The 20,262-nt window shown below is 41.6% G+C and overlaps 1 protein-coding gene across 2 annotated transcripts in view; it reads right to left on the reverse strand.

Annotated features, from left to right (window-relative positions):
* The window catches only part of pvalb6 (parvalbumin 6), a 43,289-nt gene extending 30,917 nt beyond the window's left edge, over window positions 1-12,372 (reverse strand). Inside the window, exon 1 of one of the 2 annotated variants that reach the window (XM_078270290.1) lies at window positions 9,778-9,854. The gene's annotated coding sequence lies outside the window, so the exon portion shown is untranslated. Of the gene's footprint in view, window positions 1-9,777; window positions 9,855-12,287 lie in introns of those variants that run through there. The other variant, XM_078270289.1, reaches the window with a different exon arrangement.
* Between the last annotated feature and the right edge of the window lie 7,890 nt (window positions 12,373-20,262).

The raw sequence follows: 20,262 nt of genomic DNA on the forward strand, positions 1-20,262 counted from the left end.
CACTCACACTTTAACCTATTTCCTCTTCGAGTTACACTCGATTAAATCTTTAAATACTGTTATTTGTCACTGGAGGTGCAGCATCATAGAGAGGGCTATAAAAGAGGCATTGTGTGTGCGTGTGTGTGTGTGTGTGTGTGTGTGTGTGCGCGCGTGTGTGTGTGTGTGTGTGTGTGTGTGTGTGTGTGTGTGTGTGTGTGAGAGACAGAGAGAGTTTGTGTCTCCCCGGCTGAAAATACCGCAGTCTTCGTCATGCCTAGCTGGCTCATAGCAGTGTGATGTAAGGGCTTTTTTTTTTTTCTTGGCTGCTTTAAAGTGATGGAGTCTAGTTTGACTGAGCTTTGTTTAGGGAAAAGCCTAAATCAAACAAGAACGACATTGATTGTCTGTGTTTGTGTGTGTATGGTAGCTGGTGTGGCACTTAATGCAATGCAACACAAAAACGGTACAGTCCGGAGTAAATGGGGTCAGAGAGACACACGCACCTCCTTCCGGGCGGTGGTCTACACACACACACACACACACACACACACACACACACACACACACAAAATATGAAGCATAGACACACAATCACACAAACAAATCTCCCCTGGCCTTTTGGTGCCGATCCTCCCCTCCCTCCTCTTCCTCTCTCCCTGCTCCTGCTTTGTTTCCTCTAATGTTGTCGCTCTGTCTTGCTCTCTGCCAGCCGCCACACGCAGCGGGCCAGCTTGAGTGAAGCATTGACAGTGTTTACCCTTCCATCAAGTGAAAAAGCGAGGGATCCTACGGGGTGAGTGGCAGACAGGCCCGTTTTCTGTTGATTTTAATAAGGGTTGATGGACTCTCAGGTCTTACTCACTGTGTGCTGTCTGTGACGGGCACAGGACAAACCTTGCCTGGTTAAGAGTAGTGATTTACGAGTGTATCACAGGTCTCGTCCATGTCAGGATGGAACAGCCGCTTTTGGTGTCCTGCTCAAAGGCACTTTCCACTCACTATGACATACTAATGCCTGTACGGCCCGTTGAACTACACAGCGGTGAAGTTTACACACTGTACGTACTCCCACCTTCCCTTCACATTCAGGTTGAGTTCTGTCTTGGCTCTGGTGACTGAGACTCATTTGCTAACGAAAGGTTTACTTCGCCTCTTAATTTCTCCTGCTCTGGATTTTCTGGAGATCAGTAATCTTCCATTCAGAAATCATTAAAAGGGCACCGATTATATACATCAAGTTCAGTTTACTAATCACCAGGAGTACTACTGTGTGGGGTCTTAAAGAAGTCATCATTTATATGTCTAAATCTACGACCTTCCACTTCCAGGATTGCTCCGTTGCCACCGGAAATTCCGCCGAATGTCCTTCTTTTCAGCCGGATGTCCGTTACCTTACGCTTTCTTTGTGTTGAAATTTTAAACTCCGGTGGATTTCTGAGGACTATGGACTAACTGACTAACTGCTCCTCAGATCTCTGCAGGGTAAATCCAGACAGCTAGCTAGACTATCTGTCCAATCTGAGTTTTCTGTCTTTCTCAAACAACTTCTGAATGTACACATGTTCCACCAAAACAAGTTTCTTCCTGAGGCTATTTTGCAGAGGCACCGGGGCTCCATGCGGCGCCCATGATGATTGTGATTGGTTTAAAGAAATGCCAATTAACCAGAGCACGTTTTTCTCCCATCCCGGAATGCTGTGTGGACTAGCCAGACCCTCCTCCGCAGCGCTGTGGAGGAAGGTCTGGCAATGCGAGACTAGGGAGGGTCTAATGAAACAGTTGCTCTTGAGTTGCATTACGGGAAACGTATGATTCAGCATATTTGGAGCTTCACACATACTAGGGAATTAAAACGTATGATATCTCGGTGCTAAATGAGTGCTACTTTAATACAGTGATGAATTGTGGAAAAAGTAGGCTTTGTAAAGCATAAACACGTAGCCGCAGAAGATACGCCATAGGTCACATCCAAATTCAGAGAGCAACGCAGGACTCAAACTAATTACAAAATGATGGCATATAGAAACTTTAGAACCCTGTTTAAAATCAAACATAATTTTTTGCCGCAGGACGTTGTTTCTCGTTGCCTTTTATTGTAAAGCACGGGCCACATCTGATGTACCCTGTGTAAGTGGATTCAGTGAATCAAATTATACCTGAAATGGTCTATTATCTTAAGGGAAAAGTCAAAGCTCCATTGATTGATATTTTTGATCCGAACATGGAATCAAAGGACTCGCTGTAATGTGAAATGGTCACTTGTCCAGTCAATCCCACTGAGAATGAACGCCCCCCCCCCCACACACACACACACACACACACACACACACACACACACACAGCATCATGCAGCTTTCTGACACTATTGAGGAGATTTGTATCTTTGTTGCTTGTACAAACAATGAACCACATCTTTAAAGACTATTCAACAGCCTGTCCTTTATAGAACACATCTTAAGTACATCCTCCTTTGTCATCATTTTACCTTTTGTCTTTGTATCTTTTCTCCCTGTTCCTGTATCTTCTATTCATCTCTACAATATTGTTTCCCTCTCAGCGTGTCTTTATTTCTACCTCTTTTTGTCATCTTGTCTTTTTGTCTGTCGAGCATCTTTGCCACCTCATTGTCGCCTCACTTTTCTTTTGGTGGGACGCATTCATTCCCGTCTCCCATTCTCATCTGGCCTACAGCATTATAGGCTACCCAAATAAAGAAAGGAAAACACAATTTGTATTCTGGACCACGTCTGTGATGTGAGAGGAGAGCAGAGAGGAGGGGGGGGAGAAAAGAGGCAGCTAGGAGAGGAGGGATTGTTAAAGCCACAGTTTCAAGTTGGTTAAATTCAAAAGTACATGAGGTCGGGGTGTTTGGGGGCGTTCGCCTACATGGTTGTTAGCAGATTTGTTTCTTCTTAAGGAGGGAAGTTTGACCTTGTGAAAGACTACACTGTCATCCACTTTCTATCATAATTAGGATTCTTACTTCAGCTGCTACTTGCAATTAGCACTAACCTTGTCGACTATTATTCATCCAACTAATTTTGTGCATCATTACACAAGTGGTTTGTGTATTGATACATGACGTGACTGCAGTGTGCTTGGTGGTTGTTTCGGATCGTCTAAATATAGACTGTGTATCCTCACAGCTGGATAATGATGCGTTTGGTGGAGTACAAGAGTAAGTAGGATAGTTACCCACGCGTCAACTCGAGCGCTCATCAATACACTTTTCTCAGCGCTGGTGGCATGGTTGCATGGTGTGTGTGTACATGCATTTGAACTGGCATCCGCACGAGTGAGCAATGCTGGCCCGCACGCATGAGTGTGCACATGGAGGCCAATTTGTGCCAGTATGTGTGTGTTGCCCTGCATTCCTAACCCCGGCAGTGATGCCTGGTCAGCAGCAGCAGCAGCTGACACCCTATTGTCACTTACAGCAACTCCTGCAGTAACAGAGAGATGGAGGGCGGGGGGGGGCTCCATTGACCTTGCAGCAGAAAACCCCGACAGTTACAGCAGTAGTAGCACACTCTCGACTGCTCATACATAAAAGACACTAGCTCCAAAAGGGGCTTCCACATCAACACACACAACACACACAACACACACACACACACACACACACACACACACACACACACACACACCCTCTTAGTGTCTCATGTTCATTCTGACACTCGTTCCACACTCAGACTTGCCTCAGGCCTGTTTGCTGAGGCCAGCGTTCTTACAAGAGAAAGAGAGCAGGATGGAAAATGGCTGGAAAGGCAAGTGGTTGAGGATGGAATATGCACATTCACATAAAGGAAAGAAATGTGCATTCATTCATAAAGCCACAAAAGACAGTGACAGTGTAATTGAGGTATATCTTCAGGGGAGGATCTGAATAGAGACACAGTCTTCTATGACGGTATACGACTCCGTAACAATGCCCCATCTCCATGAGCATACAGCTTCTGTACTTAATAAAATAAGTAAGGTAATGTGAAATGCACTTTCACATGTTGTTGTGACAAAAGTCAGGTTCAAAAGTCTTTGCTCCATAGAAACAGGAAAGCCTCATGAAAGCATCGTCTGTCTCCAACCTAACGCCTCACACTGATGATGACGCAGGCCTCAGTTGGGAGTCACCAGATTGAATATGACACTGAAGTGAATGGGCCTCATGAAGGAGTGCAATATGGGATAAACATTGTAATTGAGTGTTGCTTCTGCTGCAGGCTTTTGTTTATCCTGCTGGATCAGATCAGTGATATGAATTCTGAATGAAAACATCACAGTATTTACACCCTTGAGATGAATTTTAGTGCTTATGAGTTCAACCATTTTCTTTGCTGTATTTCACAGAGGTATGGAGCCTTAGTATTCCCTCTGTGAGAATAATGTTCCATGTGAACTAACATTATTTAAATTTTGGTCAGGTATCCAAAGACATCAAATCGAATCCAGAACGGTAATAGCAGTCTCCATCACTAACAATGAAAATGCCTATGTGTTTCAGAATGTAAATACAGTAAATGGCTATTGCTGAAAAAATGGTGATCATAAATAGTTCATAATAGTATGATAGTCAAAAAATCTTAAAGGTCTTATATTCAAAATGTATAACTTTAGAGCTGCATCTTTAAAAAAGAATGTCAGACATACAATGCGTTTGTGTGACAAGTTGGAGTCAGAAACTCTTTGTACAGGTCTTGGTAGGTACGACGGCATATGTGGAAAAACGTTGTTTCTGATCATTTGCCTCCAGTGAGTCTTCAGACTTTCAGCTTCAAAATTTCAAACTGAAAATAATCTGGGGTATGGAGTTAGAAAGATGATGATGACCTTACCAGACATCCCTTTGAGGGTAGCGCCTCAAAGTTACATTAGCCGCTACTAACAACACAACCAAAATTCTGATCGAACTGTTCAGTTGCATTGTAGGAAATGTAGGCGCCAGGTTTTGAAAAAATAATTGTGTGGAATAAAAATTATCATATCTCTGGTTCTGCTGCATCAATTTTGCGGAATCTTCCTTTTTTAAATGTCTATCCTGAGTTCCGACAATATTGTAAAAATGCGACGCTAAAATCTGTTAAGTATCAGTTGATTCTGTTATTTTTTCTCCAGTCTCTTCTTTTTCTTATGGTCCTTCTATGTTTATGAAGTGTAGTCTTACAGCACACATGCACACATATTTTACTCAATTCATAACATGTTCCTTGCACCCTTTGCCTGGTCGCACCTTTAAACCTTTCCACCCCTCAGTAAATGTGTGTACAAGAGAGAGAATGAGAGAGATACGGAAAGAGGCGGGAAGTTATGATGTTAAAACATTTTCTTTGGATTCGGGTCAGCATCAGGTCAGATGTGGGCTTCAACTCCAGCCCTGGCTTTGGCCTGAATAAATCAGGCTAGCGGCAGAACTTTTTAGGCCTACGCTCTGTTAGCATAGAGCTGAGCAGCAAAGTAGGCGATAATGCAGAGATTGCACCAGGGAGGAGAGAGTATGGGTGATGGGATGAGGATTGCGGATTAAATTAAATGTAGAGTCAGGGAATTGGAAATAAAGGTCAGGCGAAAGGGGAGTACAGGAAGAGGAGGAAGCGATAAATGGAAGGAAAACTTCCCCTGGCCTTTGGTCCTGAGGGGCGGGATGCGGTCTTGGATATGACACTAAAGGGGGATTGATGGATATTGTTCACAACGAATGCTGCTTTGCAAGGCCACAGCTATGGCTCATCTCGCCTAATCTCTGCTATTGAGATGAGCTGTCATTCAGTTCACGGGTAGATAATGCAATTCTATCTGACCATTGACAGTTCGTTGCTCCGCATTAGCTTGAGCTGTTAAAAGATAACTCTGCTTTGCATATAGGGCACTGGGCCTGAACGGCACTTCTTCCTTTTCCCACTTGTTCTCTTGTGTTGCTGCTGGGAGCTAAAAACTTTTCACTCACTTTGAATAATCCTACTTTGAAAACATTAGATGCGGAACAGGAAACGAACAGGTAAAGAATGTGAAGTGGTGCTCCATTTTTGGAAAGTTCTGTTTTGGATTTAAGTTGTTTAAAACACAAAGGGATGCATTGCGTTTTTTCATGGACATTTTTCTAAAATGTGAAGTAAAATAATCACATGCAATAGGTCTATGTATTGTGCAATGTTTTAAGGTATCATTGACCTTTAAAGGAATAGTTTTGTGCATTTTGTGAAATAAGCTCATTGACTTTCCAAGAGTTAAATGAGAAGTCTCTCTTAGAAACGAGTGGTTTCCATCTTCTCATCTAACTCTCAGCAAGAAAGTGAAAAGCATATTTCCAAAAATATTAAACTATTTCATCAAGAATATTAGACCCATCTTGTTCCTTTTAAAATGGAAGTGTAATGGTCAACTTAGCAGTATATGTAATAATAAGGTACAGATGTGTTCGTTAATATACAGTAATGTTTCTATGAATGATAAATGGCCTGTTTTGTTTTCAATGAAGATTGTAGTCTACGAAGTGTGTCCATATAAGCTCCACAATAGTATATTTATTATATAATAATTTACCCTTAAAATTATAAAACCAGTTGAAAGTGGCCTTAAATAAGAACCAATGAAATGATTGGATTTGTATAATTCAGCACTGATGTTTTTGTTGAAAAAATGTGTTGACCAAATAAACGTTTACCCTTGGATGCTGTTCACTCACTCTCTCTATATATACCAGGACTTTGTTCCCCAAAGATGGAGGCTTTAAGTGGCTTTGACAAAATAGGTCACATCATCATCCTATTTAATTTTTCTTTCCTAAAAAAAAGAAAAGAAAAAAGATCAAGCTCTATAATAAGAAACGTCTCAATCCATTTTTGCTTGCTCTCGCTCCCATCTGACCATGGGTTCATTAATGATCTCATTTAAGAGGCCACAGGTTTTCTAATTGGAAGTGGGCTGACTCCTGTTGCACCGGGATGACTTCTGTGACAGTTTAAAGTTAGTATCGACTTTTTGACCTCACTAAAAATAATCTCACATAGAACACATAGAAACACACCCAACTCTTCAAATAACTCAAAAACCTTTTGGACCTGAGTTCTCCCTTAAGAAACAGAAGTGCTTTGCTTAAAGAACATTTGACTAAAGGGGAGTTACTCTTTAGTGTAAGAGCACAAATGAGCTGCAGCACAGAATACCCTTAAACATATTCACATTCACCGTTACTGTATGTCTCCACACAACAGAGAACAGCAGAAGAGAGAAAATAGACAACCAGAGGGCAATTGGCAGTGTAGAACAAAAGATAGGATCCCGACAATACACAGGAATACACACAAGCATACTGTATACAGACACACATGCATGCACACAATCATCCCCCAACTGCTCGCAATGTGTGTGGTTTCACATCAAGGGCCCTATTTTAACGATCTGAAACGCAAATATCAAACGCCAAACGCAAGTAGCTTTGTGGGCGGACGCAAATCTAAAATGGGTTGGTCTGAAGTAGCTACATTACTCATAGGTGTAGTTTGGGCATAACGTGCAATAAACCAATCAGAGCGTTATCTCACATTCCCTTTGTTCCATGGCGGATTGCTATTATAATGGAGGATTTGCTAGGCGCACGCTCTTAATACATCCATGGGCACACGCCAGGAGCGGTTCACAGCTGAGGAGACCGACGTTTGCTATTGATTTTTCTTTTTGACAAAATGTAAATAAAGAAATGTCACAAAAACATACTTTCCGATGTTTTGGGCTCACTCTCACTGAATCACGAGGTTATGAATGCATGGTGATATTTTTGCAATGTAGTCTAACATTAGACCAAGATTACCTCACTATAGATGATGCAGGTCTTCTCTCTCTCCTCTCCCGTGCTGCTGCTGGGGCATTTGGGTTAAGTGGCATCGGCACATGCAGTTCAACATCACATCTCCTTAAGTCCTCTAATATTTCCTCATTTATGTCATCAACACATCCATGATTCATGGAAATGTTGTGTAAAACAAGGTCATATTTTTCCTTGTATTTAGGTATGGTTTGCAAAAATGGGAACTGCTGGGTCCGTGAGATGAGAGAAGCAAAGTGTATGCGCGGTGTGCACACTCTACGTTACGGCCAAGCATGCACCCTTAAAATAGCATCTGAATAACGCGCCACTGACTTTAGACTAGGTTTTTCCTGGTCCGTGGCAGAATTGTTTTCTGAAACTGCAAAATAGCACTAGGGAATGTTTGTGTCAGAACACACCTCCTCTTTTTGCTGAACTGCCCCCGAGAGCGCAAGTTCATTCCCTAAATTACCAACGTGAGTCTGTGGAGGGAAAAGTCCGCTGTGCGTCAGGTGCAAAATAGGAATGATACATGCGTCGGTGTACAAAGTCAATTGCGCTGGGTGCAAGATAGGGCCCCAAGTCTGAATGCAGGCCTGAACAATGCAGCCAAGGTAGGAACAGATAATTAATCCATTTCAATGGGCAGTTTCAAGATACATTTTGCGGTTTGTGTGTGTTTCTGTTCCTTTGTGCATTTTTAGCCACGCTAGCGCTCTGGCTCTATTGTACCAATGACATTCCCATCAGCCTCAACTGTTATTTGTGTTAAGTGCTAACTCGCAAATGTGTGTTAAAGTGCTCATTTTCAGGTTCATAATTGTATTTAGAGGTTGTACCAGAATAGGTTTACATGGTCTACTATTTTTGTTGTACTGCACATTGCTGCAGCTCCTCTTTTCACCATGTGTGTTGAGCTCTCTGTTTTAGCTACAGAGTGAGGCATCACACTTCTGTTTCTCCCATCTTTGTTGGGAGTTGCACATGTGCAGTAGCTAGGTAAGCACTGCTAGCTTGTCAGTTGCAGAGCATGAGGTCATGCCATGCTAGAAGCTAGGTGAGCATTATAACGTGTGTTACAAAGTGATGCACGTTCGTCACGAAAGTAAAGGCTGGACTACAATAGAGCAGTTTGGAACAGTTTGTGAACAGTGTTTCCTCTGGAAGATGGTAAGTGCCTTTATGTGGTGGACTTTGGGCTTTTTTACTTTGTAAACCTATAACATGCACAAAAAGATATATAACACAATAAAGGGCAAGGGAAAAAGCCAGAAAGCATAATATGAGCACTTTAACATGCTAAAGTAAGATGGTGAACATGATAAACCTTCTACCTGCTTAATATCAACATGCTAGCCTTGTCATTGTGAGCATGTTAGCGTGCTGAGGTTAGCATTTAGCTCAAAGCACCGTGTTACAGCCTGACAGAGCCGCTAGCAAATTCTTAGGCTTGTTTTACATTAGCGCCATTTGGATGAGTCGGAAATTAAACCAGTGAGGATTTTTATATTTAAAATGACCCATCATTGAACCTAATTATATTTTAAATGATTTCACACTTTTAGATTGATTTATAATTATTAGAAACACCAGGGCAGATATCTGCATGCCCCATTAATGATAGTCATTAAGTGTAAGGAGTCACACTTTTTAGCACAATCTTTCAAAAGAAACCATTGAAGCAAGCCCTCTTTGGATCATTCACCTCATAATATACTAAATCATGAGCAATTATGTGGCGGTATAGACAAATTGTGCTGTGACAGAATAGGGAAAGTGCAAACACACACACAGACACACACACACACACACACACACAATTTTTCATCTCCACTGACACGCCACAAGAGCCACCTCAAACCAGCATTTAGCAGTTAATCAGAGCGCTTGATAGGACCAACTAGACCACATATTGTCAATCCACACACAAATATAAACACAAATACACAGGCTGAGCCTGAACCCCCAGTCTGACTGTTATGGTGCTTAAATACCTTTCCCAGTCCACCTGTCCCAATCCCACTGACACGGTCTGAAATTTCTCCTTCACTGGTTCTCCATGTGTCCCTAAACACCCCAGCATCAATAAGTCACAGTTCCACACACATTTACACACGTATCCTTTTTCTTCATTGTCCTTCCCACACACTCATTTACATCCCCTTTCCACCTGCCTGGCCCTCTCTCTCTCTCTCTCTCTCTCTCTCTCTCTCTCTCTCACACACACACACACACACACACACACACACACACACACACACACACACACACACATGCAAAAACATCCCATACCCACACTGTGAGGTCTCATCCCCCAGGAGCATTATATCACACCTGGGTAGTTCACACTCCAGAGAGCTCCACGCTCGTTAAATCACTGATTTCCAATGAAATCAGGAAGGATATGCTACCATGCATCACACCTGACTTTTATATCTAATGGAGAAGTGGTGATAAAGTCTATGGGGACGTGAGAGTGGACGGAAGTCCAGAGGGGTGTAGACTATATGTAATCTATAGTATCCTGTTGTGGGGAAAAAAGAGGAATTATTTTTAACAATAATGGCTACTTACCTTTTATGTTCTCCTCTGTAGTGGGGCTGACTACATTTCTTCTTTACTCTCATGTATCAGTCTCTCTTCACCAATTTATCTATTGAGTGGTTCAAATCCTATCTCTCTGACTATTTCTCTATTTCCTATTCTACAAAACATACTTGTGGTGTACCTCAAGGATCGATTCTGGGCCCTATTCTTTTTTCTATTTACATGCTTCCCTATGTTCAATATATAGTTTTGTGTATATACAGATGACACAACTGTTTCTTCCTCTCAACCCTGCTGATTCTTGAGGTGTGGACGCCCTAAAGGACTGATGGATAATGTGTAACTTTCTCCATTAATGAGGACTTGAGATTAATTTAACGAGATTGAAATAACATTTTCCTCACCCAGTCTGGATCAAACTATTTATGTCTACCTTTGACGCAGATAAAGTTATTCATCCCATTGGAACTGGCACACAATTAAAAATGATATTATTCACTTCATAAGGCATTACATGGAATGGCTCCAAGCTATATCTCTGACCTACTATGCCCATTCGTAAAAGCTCTTCTTGCCATGAACTTTGCTACAGATATTCAAGGTACCTAGAGGATATATTCTACTGACGTTTCCTCTAGTGTCAACAGCAGGTCAAAGTTTCCCTTACTCTGTGAAAAATATCAAGCTCTGCTTCCTAAAATTCTCATCAAATTTCTGCCATATGTTTCTCATCTCTCTTTTATGCCTACTCTCTCTACATTGTGACCTGAGAAGGTATCTTAACCATCTCTCCTCCTCTCTTCCTCACCTCCATTTTTCTACCTTCTTCATCTCCTCCCTGCCATTCTATTCTTACGCACCAACGGCTTCCCTGTCATTTTCTAATTGGCCTGCATTGGCAAGGCATGAGAGCAATGCTGTTTGGACAGCTGTTAATCTAAGAGGGTAAGCGGTGGCAGAGAGATTGTGGCAGTGGCAGTTGCAGTGGCAGTGGCGGGGAGAGGGATGACAATCTGGAACAGCACTGAGAATGACGCAATGAGGGAGAAAGACTTAGGAGGCAAAAAAGAAGTTTGAGTCTGGTGCAAAATCATCACTCACGCCTCAGTCTGTCCACACATCTGTTATTGTGACGTTATGTTGTGCCAATAAAAAAAAAATGGATCAACAATTAAAATGCAGTGTCACTATACATCACAACCTTCTCTACATTCCTGTATAGTATGGACTGTAGGTTATTTTAATGTATAAGCGCATATCCTGCAGTTTCATTCAAGCATATGCTCCAAAGCCTCAGCATCACCCGCACAGGAATGAAATGGGTCCCCCCCCCGCCTTCCTTTCTGTCTTTCACACACACACACACACACACACACACACACACACACACACAGAGCTCAGGGAACCAATCACCATCGCCTGTTTTCAGGTCCTGTTTGTGAATGGGATTTCTTACGAGAGAGGAGGAGGCAGGCACAGCTGCATTTGTGGGCATTCAGCTGCTACGCCGAGGAAACATCAGCATCCCATTCACATTTTTTAATTATTTCGCTCACTCTCTGTTGGCTGCTCTCTAATTCATTTTTAATGTTTTTCTTCCATTTACATTTGTGCTTTTCTTTCCGTCTTTGTGAACTCTCACTGACTCTTTTTTGTCTTTTTCCATGCAGCAGTCGGTTGTGACTGCTGCATCGAAATAGCCTTTCTTTTTCCATGCTTTTCTTTCACTTTTCCCCTGACACACAATTATCTTCACCATCATCTAGCACTGTTTGCCTTTTTCTACATCTTTTTCAATCTCCTCTCATGTCACTCTGCCATATACTGCAGAACAGAGAGCTTTCTCCTCTACCCTTATTCTCTTCTTCTCACCAGTGATCCGCCTACTAAGGCAGCAGCTGATGCATGTAAGGTAATGACCACAACACACACAGACAGACATACCGTAGACACTTACCTCCGGTGACAGGGTCTTCGTCCTCAGTAGTTGAAGGAAGAGTGGCGAGCGTGCGAGCTTCTGCCGGCTGGAGAGAAGTGGAGGACAGAAAGAGAGAAAGAGACAGAAAGAGAGAGAAAAGAGCTAAAAGACAGGAGACAGCAGAGAGAGTAAGAGGTATGAAGAGAAAGAGAAAGTGGACGAGAGCAGGCGGGCTGTGCGATCCAAGAGGAGGAGGCTGCTCCGGCTGGCTGGAGGTGAGATGAAGGGGAGAAAGAGAGAGGGAGGGAGAGATAAAGGAAGAGGGAGGGAGAAAGTGAGGGTGCGCTGGATTGGGATAGGAGGGGATTGTGTGATGTTTGAGAGGAGGAGGAGGGATTGCAGGGAATGGAGGGAGAGGAAAGTTGGAGAGAGGAGGGAGGAAGGAAGACTGAGGATGCAGGGACAGAAGAAAGAAAAGAAAAGATGGTTAGAGGGGAGAGACAAGGAGGTAGTAGCAGGAACGGTAAAAAAGGCAAAGAGGTAGAGAGCATAGAAAACATGTATGTTCACGCTGTGAACAGAGGGGCTGTCAGACTTCACACAACTCTCTCTGTACTCTGTTACAACTGTAACCTTTCACAGCCACCAAGAAATACAAGAACAACCCATGTCAAGCCGTCACATGCCGCCGTCCCTGGAGACAATCAATTTCAGAGTAAGGAAAATGTCCTTCCATCCATTAAATCACATTGTAATCCAATCCTGTGTTAGTGTGTTGCAGCACAGATACCGCAATTAACTTTGGACTTCCCGGAGCCGGTGGACGAAGGGCCGGGAGAGAAAAAACAGAGAAAGAGAAGCAAGAGAAGGTGAAGTAAGAAGAGCTGACGTAGTTTTGTAAGAGCTGGTATCGGAAAAATGGAATTGGGGAACATGGTATGCTAAGAAAAGGATGGAGTGATAATGACATGGGGGGGGGGAGATTGGCCTCTAGCTAAATGCACTCGGATGAAAGGATGGCGAAGAAGAGAGAGAGGAAAGAAAAAAGAAGTCTGAATGGAGGATGATGATATTGTGAAAACCCACTGATCTGTCATGTGCCTTTCAGAAAGTTAAGGGGGGAGTGATGTAAATGGTACCGTAATGTCACTGACTGCATGCAACCATTATGAAACAACAAGCCACATGAACGCTGATCAGTATGTTAGTGACCCTGGCAGCTGTTCTTTCGTTGCGCTGAATCATGCCGAAACGGCAGGCATTACGGCACTCGGGGACAGCTTCTATATATATATATATATATATATATATATATATATATATATATATATATATATATATACCAGACCTATAAGATAAGATTTAACACAACTATATATTATATCCAAACAAGCATTAGTGATAAAGTTGAAGATTATATATTTCCCTCTGGAAACAGCTGGTTGCCCCCAGAGTGGCCAGGACCAGTATTTGGACCAGGATGGCACGGTTCCGGCGCGTTGCCCTCTGTACTGGACCCAATTTAGTACAGAGATCAAAGACATAAACATAGAACATAGGGAACATAGACATATTTAGCTATTTATACTGTGTTCTGCCGTTATCTAATGCTAGGGTATTTGATGCTATCCTGTATTCCATGCAGTCGGGCCGTCTCCTCCTCCTGCACTCCGTAGCGGACAATGTGACGGTGAGACAGCGCCGATTAAACATTAAGAACGATTTTTTATTAAAGATTTGAGTTGGATTTTACAAGGCGTTTATGGAACAAGAATCACTTAGTACAAGTGCAAATAGCACTGCTGGATTTAATCTTCGTGGTAACGTGGATGATATGGAGTGACAAAATGTGCATGAGGCATATCAATACTTGAACATATTACAAGTAATTGTTATTTCCACATTTACTTTCTGCAGTCTGACTTCAGTTCACCACCTCACCATCTGCGTCGCCAATTCCCATTGTCTCCAAAATGTGCGTGCGCATGGGTCAGAGTTTGCGTGGAGGACCGCACATCCTCCATTCAAGATTGTCTTTTTATAAATCACAACCTTTACGTGGGAAGTGGCGTACGCAAATTTTCAGCCCCGTTTTGTGCGTACGCCACGTTTATAAATGAGACCCCTGGATATTTTGCACCTTTTTGTGTTGTTATACATCTCTTTATAGTCGTTTTGCATCTCTCTGGTCTTTTGTGTTTATTTATAGTCTTTTTTGTTTGTTTTTTGAAGTTGTTTTGCATGTCTCTGGAGTGGTCTGTGTCTCTTGTGGATGATTTGTGTCTCTTTGTGGTTGTTTTCTGTCTCTTTGTGGTTGTTTTCTGTCTCTTTGTACTTGTTTTTGTAGTCATTTTGCATTTCTTTGTGGTCGTTTTAGCCGAGTGAATCCCTTGCTCAATTCACTGAAGAAGTGTAGCGTGGTAAAAGACCTTCCGGGCATGGTTTTGTGAAAAGGTAGTGATTTACGGGTCAAGTCTTATTCATCTTAGTAGGGCCTGAGGGGCATAAAAGGACCCGTGATAATACAGATGTGATGCATTTGAAAATCTCTTTTTGCATTGCGTGTCAGAGGTCCGGGTCAGCTCCAGTACTCTGGAGCTGACGAGGCGAGGATTCATTTTCTCAAGGTGAGGATTAATTTGCTCAAGGACACTTCAGCAGGGTGGATGATAGCCAACACAGAGCTTAATCTTGGGACTCCTGTCTCTCTTTCAAAAATAGCTTTAGTCAGCTGTTCAGTGGCAGTCCATTTCCACAAAAGCCTACTAAAATCAAGCTTTCAAAAAAATATGGCTAAAGGCTTCCCTGTAACGTGTTGTTTTCCACACACTATGCTGCACCATGGGATTCTCAGGCGAACCATCCTCCAGAATGTGTGTACATAGATTATTGCTGCAAGCGAAAGCCCACTTCCATATTTTACGTTTGTAAAATAGATAAACATATTGTATGGGCGCAGTTCCAGCTTTGAGGGATTTCAAGTTGCTACGTTTTAGTCTACTCCAGAGCTGCAGATCAGACACTGGCTGTCAGTCCTGCACAAGCACCACCAGCAATACCAGAGCAAGTGAGTGCACACTCTCCAAAGTAAAACAACACAAATTATTTATCCAGATAAAAAAAATCATTGTTGAATTCCAGACTTTTCTCAATATCTGGAGCAGAAATTGAGAAAAGCAAGAGAAGTGGTTGTGCGATCATTGCTCCCAGGCTATTACATGCATTGTTAAGTGTACACTTTTGAGTGCTCATGTCATTTCAATGGCTGCACGCACCAGTGCTGACACAGGCATACATTTCAATGTGATTTCTAGTCTAGGCTTTCATTGTTCTCAAGTGAGTTTGGGAAACAGGCAGTAATGGAAGGCAACAGTGCTGTGACTGTGTGTGTGCGTGCGTGCGTGCATGCGTGTTAGAAAGAGAAGGCACAAAATTAATGAGACAAGAGGAAGAGAGTCTCCTCCAGCTGTTTATCAGCCCAGAGCACTCTGCTCAGATTAAACTACAACTACTTTATAATTACTATAATGCATTCTTACTGGACACGTACAGTTTTTAACCTTTTTTTTTTTTTTAAAGGAGTCCAACAATTGACGTTCTCCCTTCCCTCTCCCGCTCTAGTCCCCCCTCTCCCTCTGAAACACTCACTATTGAGCTCATTAATTTACATTACATTCTCATTAGCCTCAAAGACTATTTAGTTTTACACCAGCAGAATGATGGCTGTGCAATGGCGAAAGCAGCACTATTTCTCAACAACACCAGATGGGTCCAATCATTCGGATCATACTGTGTATAAATACCATAAGGACTGATTTCGATGAATTAAAATCATATTGTGGTTACTGATCAATTTATTTTTTTGTTTAACCTGTAAAACAAAGTCCGCCAAAACAATGATTGCAGATGTCTGATACAATCCTTGAATATGACTTGTCTGCTGCTGCCTGTTTTCAATTGCATTGCTTGTTTATGCTGTGAGAGTTGTTCTGTGTCTTCATAAATGAGATTCCTCTCTCTGAGGTGAAAGCGGAATTCCACCCTAAAACCGCATTTGGCAGATGATGCTCTGATCCCTGACTGTGTCAAGCCATCAACATCTTTAGCATGTGCATTACGTTTACTTAACTGTTGTGCAAAAATGCCAAAAGGGTGAATATGTCTTCATAACATCAAACAAAGACCTGTAATTGAGATCATAAACTCATGTTCAGCCCTGTAAGAGCTACAAGGCAGGATTTGTAACGGCACACAAAGTGGGACAGCAGTAAAGGAGCACCACATCCACAAACAGTGTACAAACCCAGCAGAGCACGGTGGTTATAACTTAAGTAAAAAGCTGTGACGTGAAAAGAACAACCCTCATCGACCCAAAAAGTCATCTAAACAAACAATTAAAAAACATTTGATTATTTTTTGGGGCATTTTAGGCCTTTCTTTGCAGGTGAAGATGTGAAAGAGGAGAGAGAGGGGAATGCCAACAAAAAAAATGTAATAAAATATTACTTTATTATTAGGGCTGTCAAGATAACGCGTTAATTTCGATTAATTAATCTGAGAAAAAAATAACGCGTTAAAAAAAAATTAACGCAGATTAATCCATTCCATATTGACGTTTGCATACAGACGAAAATCTGGTGCCACTGATATGTCTGCGCTTCTCTCTGCTGCTCTGAAACAGACGTTACAGGAAACACAAACACCGCTGCACGTGATGCTAGTTAACACAATACTCAACAGCAGCTAACGTTAGCCTACCGCTAGCTAGTTAACACTATACTCAACAGCAGCTAACGTTAGCCTACCGCTAGCTAGTTAACACTATACTCAACAGCAGCTAACGTTAGCATACCGCTAGCTAGTTAACACTATACTCAACAGCAGCTAACGTTAGCCTACCGCTAGCTAGTTAACACTATACTCAACAGCAGCTAACGTTAGCATACCGCTAGCTAGTAGCTGGATTAAACACGGTTAAAATGCTGACAGCTAACGCTAAACGGTGTAAAGTGTGACTGTGTTTTACTGTAGAGGATTCAACACCGGTATGTAACAATCTGCAGCTGCCGTCGGAGAAACAACACAGACGGTGCGTTCAATGAAACTGGTAAACTACAGCCTCATGGTGCATTTGAAGTTATTGTAAATGTCCATTTCCTATCTGGTTGTTGCTTTTGTCGTTCAACAGCAATTTACTAGTGAAATTAGTTATTGTTATTGTTATACATTATTATTAAATCATTTAATTTTGACCATATGGCCTTAGCAATAAACAAGCTGTTCTTTAATGTCACCAACTGTTGTTTAGTACCCTTTTTTTCCCCGTATCGTATCGGTTCAGGTACCGTTAATTATGTATGCGATTAATTTTGATTAATTAATCACAGAGTATGTAATTAATTACATTACATTTTTTAATCGATTGACAGCCCTATTTATTATGTTTTCTTTTGTTTTCTGCACATTTGCCAACGAGGCTGAACAGGATGTATAGTGGTGGAGTGGTGAAGAGGAAATAAACGTTTCCTGTTGTTTCATGCTCAGTCATGTAAACCAGGTCAACATGTATTGTATTACTGGAATTTTTTACCATACGCTATTATTTTCTTGCTCTCTCCTCGACCTTTAAAACCACCCTCTTCACCTCTTCCGAAAGGCCTACCCTACATAACTCCACTCTCCATCGAATGGAGTGTGTGTGTGTGTGTGTGTGTGTGTGTGTGTGTGTGTGTGTGTGTGTGTGTGTGTGTGTGTGTGTGTGTGTGTGTGTGTGTGGAAACACACTGTGGCTGTTGACAGTTCATTTGGTGATGATGGTCTCTGGGACTACTGTTATTTATTGACAGATAAACAGAAAGCAGAGATGTCCTACTAAACAGCAGTTGTGGTTTGCGATCACTAGGTGGCACAATTGAGGTTGAAATGGCACTGCTGCACTGCCTGGAATATTCAAAGTGACTTTATTATAATGTTTAGTTTTTTTTTTTTTTACTGTTGCATTTTTGTATGATTAACTAAGGCATTCACAAGATTGAACGGCTGAATGATATGAAAATAAGCAACATGCATGTGCAGTAATAAGTAGAAGAGTGACCTATGTGCAGTATCTTAAAATATGGTGACATGTGCCACATTTTCATATGACTTGCCCTGAGAATACTTTGATGTATTGTGCGACACTCAAGTAACAGTCCGATCGCTCTACTGGCACTATTCACCTCACTTTTATGTTCTATCATTTTGGGACGCACAAGATTTATTTAGCGTTTCTTTGCAAAATACCATATTCTGACATATTTCTTCCATTCGACCATGCTCGTTGACCATATGTCATATCTTGACACACACAAACCTCAAGCACTTCAGAGGGTCATCAACACTGCACATAAAAATCATCGGCTGCCCTCTCCCCTCACACTAACATTGTTATAGACAGTTCTCACCATGGCCTCCATCTCCAGGGAGATGCTACAGGTCCATCACAACATCAACCACCTTCCTAATCCAGAATACAGATTCTCAATCTACACACACAATGATTCTGCACCCCATATTTCAACAGACTAAGAGTGGCAGACACCAACAGACTCAACAAACTGATTCACAAGGCCAGTGATGTTGTTGGTGTGGAGCTGGACTCTTGAAAGACAGTGTCAGAGAGGAGGATGCTGTCCAAAATACACTCCATCCTGGACAACTCCTTCCACCCACTCCACAATACACTGGTCAGTCTGAGGAGCACCTTCAGCGACAGACTCAGACACCCACGATGCACCACAGAGTGCCACAGGAGGTCGTTCTTGCCTGTGGCCATCAAACTTTATAACACTTCCTTAGAGTTAAAACTGGTCTCACAGCATGTATCTCCACATCACATTTCAAAATGTTTGGACAATTATGTACAATAATTACTTGGTGCAATAATGTATCAGCTACAAAGGTGCAAAGGTGTTATTTATTCACTGCTGATACTTACATTCACACTGTACTTATTTATGTTCGTACTGTATTTATGTTGACACTGCACTACAATGGAATTTATACAATCCATTTGAAACAATCTTTTTAACCTAATCTTACTTGAAACCTAATCTCACTTACTTCTACTTAACATTTGTATTTTTTTCTTACTGTAGCTGTTACTTCATACACTTATTGACTTGGTCTTTTCTTACTCTTATTTTACCTTGAATTTGACTATGACCAACTGCAACTAAATAATTCCCTTAAGGGGATCAATAAAGTATTCTGATTCTGATATTTCACATTCTATTGCACCTTATTATTATTTTTACATTCATTTTACTGATCTGCGCAATACATTTATTATTAACTTTTTTATTAACTACCTGCCCTTGTTTTATGTTTTATAATGAATGTTGTTGTCGTTCTCTTTCAATGTTTAACATGCGTGCTTGTGTTCTGTGCTGTTACACTCTGAGAATGCTTACAGGTCAGAGATGGTTTAAGCCAGATTTTGGTATTTTTTGCAACAGGTGGGCTCTCATCCTCAGGTTATGTGGTTTAAAAGTGTGTGTTGTTCTGGCATTGCTCCCTGAGCCTTTGGCTTAGGCCTAGGTCACAGAGGCCTCAAGCCTTGGGGCATCATATTAGTGGGTGGGCAGGCTACACAAACACACAGATAGAGAAAGAGAGCACATTAAGAAACTAAAAGTTTTAGAAACTAAAAATAAATTTATATAGTGTGTATAAATATGGGGTTTATTTCATCAAAATGTCAACATGGGTAATTGCAAATAAAAAGGGTGGGGATTACATCACACATTTGATTGGGAATTAGTGAACAGTTCTTTAGAGGGAAAAATAATACCACCCCTACTATTGTCCTTTTAAAAAAGAACGAGGCACCTGAAAAGAAAGGAGGAGGGGGGAAATGTGAGACAAGATATATATATATAGACATCTGGTGTCATTTAACCAAAAGGCCCGTTGATAAGTGGTGTTGTTTTTATATTACGTATATACGGATGTGTGAAATATAGTTTATTTTAAG

This window comes from Sander vitreus, chromosome 15 (genome assembly GCF_031162955.1).
Source record: "Sander vitreus isolate 19-12246 chromosome 15, sanVit1, whole genome shotgun sequence".
Lineage (NCBI taxonomy): Eukaryota > Metazoa > Chordata > Actinopteri > Perciformes > Percidae > Sander > Sander vitreus.